Source organism: Anoplopoma fimbria, chromosome 23 (genome assembly GCF_027596085.1).
Source record: "Anoplopoma fimbria isolate UVic2021 breed Golden Eagle Sablefish chromosome 23, Afim_UVic_2022, whole genome shotgun sequence".
In the NCBI taxonomy this organism is placed as follows: domain Eukaryota; kingdom Metazoa; phylum Chordata; class Actinopteri; order Perciformes; family Anoplopomatidae; genus Anoplopoma; species Anoplopoma fimbria.
The window spans coordinates 19,693,795-19,702,501 of NC_072471.1; the positions used below are offsets into that span (position 1 = coordinate 19,693,795).

Below are 8,707 nucleotides of genomic sequence, written 5' to 3' on the forward strand. Positions count from 1 at the left end.
ATTCTTGATTTAATGGATAGAAACGGGGACTATTTTCAGGCTCCACTGAGATGCAAAATTAGCTTGGGCTTCTGAATCAAATCATCAAACCAAGAATCTTAATCAAAAGATTCCCACCACTAATTTTTAGTTTGAGCAAAAATGTAAATGGAACTGTCCTCCACATATGTGTCCATTAAGTAAATGTTCCATAATGGCTTTATTCAGACGTGATGGGAGCCGGCTGACAGAAGGGAGCAGTGGCAGTGCTGGTGAACAGCTGTGAGATAAAAAGTAACGACATCCAGTAGGGCTGTTGAGGATTCAACTGATTAGCTGAGGAGCCTCCTGCATGCTGCCTGCTGAATCATAAGCCTCCTGTTTTCTAGCTGCATCACTGTACTCAGAGAAACACAGGAGAACCGAGCGGCAGGCTACGATTTTTCACGAGCCCAATCTGGAGTCATGATCCTGACCTAACTGTAGAGGACAGGAGGCCGATGGAGAAGGACAGAGCAGAGACATGTGGCCTGCCGAACACCAGTGAAGTCAACTTCCTCTACTGCCGTCCACTGGGATCCACACTGTGGCTGACTGAGCGCTCGGCAACCACGAAGAAGAGGTGCTCATGGGATTACTCAACTCTGACCAGGAGGCACTATAATTGCTATATAACAGGTTATTGTTACATAGAGTTTACATGTGGGCTGTTTAGGACTGGAGTTAGGAGCGGCTGCAGGAACTCATTGTTCTAGTTTGGGGGAAAAAAGCAGCAGTAAAACTTTTAATTAAGCATTTAATTATGACTTCTTGTTGACTAGAATTTGAATTGTTCATCAAATCTATTCTTGCAGGATCAAATGTAGTATTGAGGGACACCATACTTTCTACAGCAAACCAAAGTATGATTTCAATTTGCTATCTCTGCATCAGGAGTAGAATATTTGTTTAGAATTTTCCAGAGTATGTGGACCTAATGCTTTTTATACTGCATGTATTTGATCAACCTGAGTATAGGCATTAAAGGACATACAAGCATTGTTTACTCTTCCACCCTCATTCTCGCTGTATTGTTAAGCACACAACCTACAATGCCTATAAAAAGTATTCACCCCCCTTGGATGTTTTCCCCTTTTGTTGCTTTTATACATGAAATCATGGTCAATATCATTTGGAATTTTTTTTGACAAGAATTTGCAAAAAAAGCTTCTTTCATGTCAAAGTGAAAACAGATTTTTACAAACTAATGTCAATTAATTAAAAATATATAGTGTAAAATAAGTGTTTGCATAAATATTCATCCCCTTTAAAGTGACTGACCTAATTCAACAGAGGTCCAGCTAGTTGATGCCAGCAGTGTCACAATTAGTGAAATGGAGATCACCTGAGTGCAGTTGATGTGTGTCAAGTGATTGTAGTATAAAAACACCTGTGTCTGGGAGGTCCAGTCTCTGGTTCATCAGTATTCCTGCTACAATTGCAACATGAAGACAAAAGAACTCGCCAAGCAACTCAGAGAAAAGTCAGGAGATCGCTACAAAAAGATTTCCAACTCACTGGACATCCCACAGTTCAGTTAAATCCATCATTAAGAAATGGAAGGAGTATGGCACTTGTTTAAATCTGCCTAGAGCTGGCCGTCCTCACAAACTGAGTGACCGGGCAAGAAGTAGACTGGTGAGGGAGGCCACCAAGACACCTACGACCACTCTGAAGGAGTTAAAAGCTTCAGTGGCTCAGATGGGAGAGACTGTTAATACAACAACTGTTGCCCGGGTTCTTCACCAGTCGAAGCTGAGTGGCAAAGAGAAAGCCACTGTTGAAAAAAGCTCATATGAAATCTCGCCTGGAATTCGCCCAAAGGCATGTGGGAGACTCCAAGGTCAATTGGAAGAAAGTTCTTTGGTCTGATGAGACAAAAATGTAGCTTTTTGGCCATCAGACTAGACGCTATGTTTGGCGAACACCAAACACTGCACATCACCACACACACCCCATCTCCACCGTGAAGCATGGTGGTGGCAGCATCATGCTCTGGGGATGCTTCTCAGCAGCAGGCCCTGGAAGGCTTGTAAAAGGTAGAGGGGAACATGAATGCAGAAAAATATCGCCAAATCCTGGAGGATAATCTGACCCAGTCTGCAAGAGAACTACGACTTGGGAGAAGATTTATTTTCCAGCAAGACAACGACCCCAAGCATTTAGCAAAAGCTACACAGAAACGGTTCAAAGACAACAAGGTGAATGTTCTGCAGTGGCCAAGTCAAAGCCCAGATCTCAATCCAATCGAGAATTTGTGGCTGGACTTGAAAAGAGCTGTTCATGCCCGATCCCCGAGCAACCTGACAGAGCTTCAGTTGTTTTAAAAGGAAAAATGGAGAAAAATTGCAGTGTCCAGATGTGCCAGCCTGATTGAGACATATCCACACAGACTCAGTGCTGTGATTGCAGCCAAAGGTGCATCTACTAAATACTGACCTGAAGGGGGTGAATATTTATGCAATCATTTACTTTACCTTATAGATTTTTTTATTTATTGACCTTATTTTGTAAAAATCAGTTTTCACTTTGATATTAAATAGTTTTTTTTGCAAATTCTTGTCAAAAAAGCCAAATTATATTGACTATGATTTCATGTATAAAAGCAACAAAAGGGTGAAACATCCAAGGGGGTGAATACTTTTTATATGCATTGTATACACTAGGGCTGTAATCAACCAAAGAAATTCTTGGTCGACTGAAACCCTGAAATTTCGACTAAAAATCGACTAATGGGGGGGAGGCATCACGTGCATCTGCGCAATATAATAGCCCATGATTACCGAAAATATATACTGATATCAGCACAAGAAGGCAATTAAACACAAAAGGCAATTCAGGGAAAAGTATCTTTATTAAACATCCCAGATCATGTACCAAAAATAAAGCAAAGGCTCAAAACAATAGCCTACAAACAGTGGGCACGGCGCAATTGCGCATTAGGTTTGCGCTTTCTCTTTGAGTCCCTCGTATTTTGCGGTTAGTGCATGCATGATTGTCTGGCGCGCTGGCACTGAATATCCAGGTTCCAAAACTTTTAACAGGTTCTTAAAACCTTGGCCTTCCACGACACCAATGGGCCTCATATCCTGAGCAATAAAATTGACAATTCCTTCTGTGATATCATGTTTGCGTTTGGATGATAGAGGAGGCTTAACATCCAGCGTGGTCTGGGTGTATCGGAGGGATCCTGCCGTTGTTGCGGGCGGGTGCGCCTGCAGTTATAAAACGAATAAACGATTATTAGACTAAAATATTGAAATATGTTTAATATGATATTAATAGGCTATAATATTGAAATATTACCGTTTTTAGATGATACGCCATGTTTGTAGTCGAGCTGTGATATGCAAACTGTTGTTTATCTATTTTGGAAAAATTCTGCCACACTGCCGATGTCTTTGACATGGATGGTAGAGGAGGAGGACTCAAATGAAACTTAAATGAAACGCTCAAAATAAAAATAAATATTCAGCAATTAAACCACCGGACGTTGAATAACATGGACCTTCTTCAATCTACCTGTCTCTAGTGGGTTGGGCTAATCCAAAATAGTGAAAACAAGGGGGGTGTTCTCTGAAGACAGGCTGTTTTCTGTGAAACAGGGCTCTGAAAACACCCCCATTAGCACTTGGTACTTTCCTCCTGATGACGACTTTATGAAATTAACACGGCAAAAAATCGACCAATCAGAATTTTGGTCGACCCAGAACGTATCGACCAATAAGTCGACCAGTCGACTAGGACTTTACAGCCCTAGTATACACTGATATATTCCTTAAAAGGAGTTTACCACTTGGTTTACACACTTTAGTTTGCAACCATCTTAAAAAATACATAATTCTCCGATGTTCAGGCCCTGTGTGGAGTCAGTTTAGGCCCTGAATGTGGTAATCCCAAACCCAGCCTGGGGCAATTATGTGTTAGAGAAAATAGAACCATCTAAATAAATTTGTAAAGTTAAAATATTAAAACTTTGCTGTGTTTATGAATAAGTGTGGAGTTGAAGGCAAGAGCATCTTACCAAAACCTTACCAGATTCTTAAAAGTTCAGCTCTAGGTTTACTCATTTGAGGCCACTGGCAGACCGAGATGAGACCCTTTACCAGGGTCTCAGTGGCCCTCAAGAGGTCAAACCAGGGAACGTTTGAAAAATCAACAGATTATCAACACTGTTGCTGATTAAGTTCCTGTTGGTTGATTGGTTGTTTGCACGTTGCTTGGTAACATGATAATTATACAGATACAGTTTTTCTGAACTTTGAGTAAATGCAGCACGATTACTATTTCATTCATCCATTCTCTGTTGATTGATGAGTCGGCATGAATAAACATATGCGGCGTGTATAACGTTGCAAGGTGAAGACTAGATGTAGTTTGAGTTTTGTGTGTGGATATGGACAAGATGCACTGGTTCCTTCATGATAATCCAGTGTTATTGTAAATAGAATCAATTCAAATCAGCAGGTATTATCCAAAAACACTGATCCTGTTCCTTGTCTCTGGGGGTCTGGAGCCAATCTCAGCTGACTTTGGGTGAAGGCATGGTTCACCTGGACAGGTCTCCAGACTATCACAGGGCTGACAACCATTCAGGCTCACGTTCATTCCTAATCAGTCCACCACAGCAGCATGTCTTTGGACTGTAGGATGAAGCTTGAGAACCCTAAGAGAACCCTAAGAGAACCCACGCTGCCACGGGGAGAACATGCAAACTCCACACAGACGGGCTGTGCAGCCCAGGAATGATGTTCTATCAGCTTCATCACTCACAAGGTGGTTTCGGAATGTGGCCGTATCTGCAGTGGAGGCATTAGCTTCCACAATATCTCCATGGTGATGGAACGATATTCACCTCACCTGAACGAGGCTGTTTAATGCCACAACGGGCCTGTTTGCTGTTCCTCCATACATCCCCCTGAGAGTCAGCCCCCACGCTCATCAATGGAGACAGACGGACATAATACTGATGCACTATGTATCCAGATGGAGGTATCAATTGTTTTCTTATTGACTCATAGGTGTAAGTGTCTGTTTCTGAAGGTGAGGTGAAGTTGCTTACCATGCTTCCAATACAATATTATAAAGACCTTTTCCAATCAAGATAAAATCAAGTACGAGGTCAGAACCTGGTTTTAGTCAATGCGTTGCTTGAAATGTGTTGTGACTCTCTGGTGTAACCCGCGTATACATGTACAAACTGAAGGGGAGGCCGAAGGCCTCAAAAATGGAATGCCACCAATGCCATGTTTCTTAGTTCCTAAAAACATTTGACTCATTCCATCTGAAAGCAGCAATCGATGGCTTTATATGTTCAAAGAGTACACATGGTTTGATGTCAGGGATAGCGCTACAGCTAATTGTTTAATTCTGTCTTAATACACACGGGAACATCAACGCACTGAACTGTGATCACAGCAAATATTTTCTAGTAACACTTTCACAAATATGATCATTTGCTGTTTTCTCTATGTTTTATATAGTTAACGGACTTCGCATGGGTTATTGAACGGTTGTCAAATGAAAGAAACAGATTTAAGATGATTAGTCAATTAATTGATGAGTTCATCGACAGAGAATCAAGTATTTTTTCAGGAAAACTTAATGCTGGTTCCAGCTTCTCAAATGTTCCGCTTGTCTGTTTTATAATCATGTAAACTGGGGATCTCTGGATTTTAAATTGTCAGAAAAAACATCAATCTCAAGACCACCTTAGGCTCTGGGAAATTGTCATGGTAGTTTCACTATTTCCTGCATTTCATAGACCAAAATGATTAATGCATAAATTGACAAAATATAATCAACAACGAGAATGACTATTGGTAGCAGCCAACATTTTGAGGCTAAAGGCTTAATTGAATAATTAATGACCATTAGCTGCTGCCCATTTAAAGGAGTTTGTAAAGCTGGAGTGTTTCTTTCTGCCACAGGTGTAAGACCAGTCCACCCCGGGTCAGGAACCACTGGACCTTCATTCAACCCAACCAGGACAGCACATTGCCACTGCGCAGTGAAAAAATCACACTTCATCTTGAAATGTTGTGATTTACATTAAATGTTCCTTTATGGTCTGAGAAATGTTTCCTCTTCACTGCGTTGCATGAAGCATTTTACAACCTATTGGACGGTATGAAAAACTGGAATGTCACCAAGCTGAAAACAGGGCTGTCCTTCTTTGAGTGGACGTTCTGTCGACGACATGAAAAAACGGTTGATTCAAAAGAAAAGCAATGGCCAATATTTTTCTGTTTAGCAAAAATTAGGTCATTTTAATTTTATTTTATTTTATTTAGCACAACTTAAAAAAACAAACAAACATAACGGATATAAATAATATCACAGTGCAGGAAGAGGCAGAAAGCCCAGCGGGCTTATTTGAAGCCTCCACCTATGTAGTATTCAAATTTCACAATATTATAGAGAACACAAAATGAATATACATAATATGTATGCAATATTACTGACAATATATTTTTTTTAGATATTATATATAACAACAAAAACAATTCATTAGATTTTCATACTGGATTGGTCCAGGCGAAATAAATGTGTGGTTGATAAAAAAAAAAAACCATAACGAAATCCTAACATACAATAACTATTGACATTAACATTACTAATAGTTTTATATAGGGGGCGGCTGTGGCGTAGTGGAGAGCAAGGTAGTTCTCCAATCAGAGGGTCGGTGGTTCGATACCCGCAGTCGATGCATCCTTGGGCAAGACACTTAACCCCAAGTTGCTCCTGAAGGCTTGCCATCGGTGTGGACTGGATGTTGCATGAATGTTAGTTAGAGTCTGATGGTGGCACCTTGCATGGTAGCCTGTCATCAGTGTGTGAATGGGTGAATGATATGTAATATACTACTGATTGTAAGTCGCTTTGGATAAAAGCGTCTGCTAAATGACTGTAATGTAATGTAATGTTTATATCAATGACGTTTAATATAGCATACTGCTTAGTGTATACAATATCCTAACTTGAATTACCATTTATTTCCTTGCTTAAAAGGAGAGGTACATTAAAAATGTGGTTAGCTTCACACTGCTAGCATGGTTTAAGTCACTGCTAGCAGGGTTTAAATGCTAGCAGGGTTTAAATCACTGCTAGCAGGGTTTAAATCACTGCTAGCAGGGTTTAAATCACTGCTAGCAGGGTTTAAATCACTGCTAGCAGGGTTTAAATCACTGCCGTCCCTTCTCTGCTGATCCTGCGAGCAACTGTTGCCTTTCGACCCGCTCCAGTGTTACGTATACATATAGCTCAGGAACGGGGGGACACGAATTAGCATACTTATAAAAGACAAAAGGAGAACGATATGTTTTTTTGCGCCTTCTTTCCAGATTCGAGTCAGGGAAGGGACAGCTGGTAAACTCAAATCATGGTTGACCGAACCCCGTGTGCCGTTAACCCTGTCCCCCTCCTCCGTGTGGGGTTGGGGGGGGGGGGGGGGGTTAAAGGACCGGGGTTCTGTAACGTCAGGTCTGGATGACAGAAAGCCTAAATCTGCTGTGTCGCTGCCTGAACTCACTAACACACATGGAAGCTTCATCGAAATTCAAACATAAGGACTCTTAAAAGGTTATGATAACAATTTGAAAAAAAAAAAAAAAAAAAAAGAAATCACACATTTCGTGCTAAAAAAATATCGCGGCTTAAAGCGGCTTAAAGCGGCCAGAACGAGGCTGGTCAGGCGTGAATAACTGCGGATGCCACTCACCTGATGCAGAGGCTTTAAACTGCTGCTTTTAGAATGCCTTCATTAGATATCACCCCGGTAATTCATCCAACGGCGCTGCTTCAGAAACACACTGCTGTCTGTGGGGCAGTCATATCATTTTCTTGCGCAAAATGAGACGGCAGTCCGTACGATGACTTGTCCCATGTAGTAGGAGCTTTATCGGGATGTTTATCCGGTCCCGTTAGCCTCGGCCGCCGGCAGCAACAAGCTTGAGTCGTTATCTTTCCTCCCGGCTGGATAAAGACTCAAAATATCTCAGACAGATTTGTGGCTGTCTGCTTCGCCACACAGCAGCGTCGCTCTCCTCGCAATCCCATTAACAGCAGCGGGTCTGGATTACTGGAACCTGCGGCAGGCGGCGACACACTGTCGGGAGAGGAGAGACGGAACGCGGCAGCCTCGACAGCAGGGACACGGGGACTCGGTGCTCCGCTGAAGCTCAGTTAGTCCAAAATCCTTCTTGGTGTCTAGTAAAATACATCTATATCCCTTCCACGGAGAAACTCCAGTATCGTCCTGCTTGTGTCTTGAGTTTTCGGCCTCAACACAGCGGCTTTCTTCCTGACAAGCATCCAGCGTCCAATCACAGCGCTGCATTCAGAGAGGGGACGGGGCATAAGAAGGACTGGATCATCACGGACTGGAGTCTGGACTTGCTCACAGGACTGGTGGATTGAGACTTCAGCCACAGAAATAGATTAAATCAAGGGCACAGAGGGAGAAGTTTGCCTCCTTTTTGTCAGAAATTTCCTTACGTTTAAGCAACACACCTACTTAGTTGGGTTTAAAAATCATCATGATTTGGGTTCAAATGAACCCTTTCTGGCAGAATGCCCTGAAGGCAAACTTGTACCATGTTGAAATCAAGGTACCAGATGGTCAGAGAGGCGGCCACTTTGATGTGTACCGTTTTGACCATTGAAGAGGGCAAACTTGCGTATAAACTAA

The 8,707-nt window shown here is 42.0% G+C and overlaps 1 protein-coding gene across 1 annotated transcript in view; it reads right to left on the reverse strand.

Annotated features, from left to right (window-relative positions):
• The window catches only part of large1 (LARGE xylosyl- and glucuronyltransferase 1), a 99,546-nt gene extending 91,235 nt beyond the window's left edge, over positions 1 to 8,311 (reverse strand). Inside the window, exon 1 of the mRNA XM_054624986.1 lies at positions 7,739 to 8,311. The gene's annotated coding sequence lies outside the window, so the exon portion shown is untranslated. The remainder of the gene's footprint in view (positions 1 to 7,738) is intronic.
• Between the last annotated feature and the right edge of the window lie 396 nt (positions 8,312 to 8,707).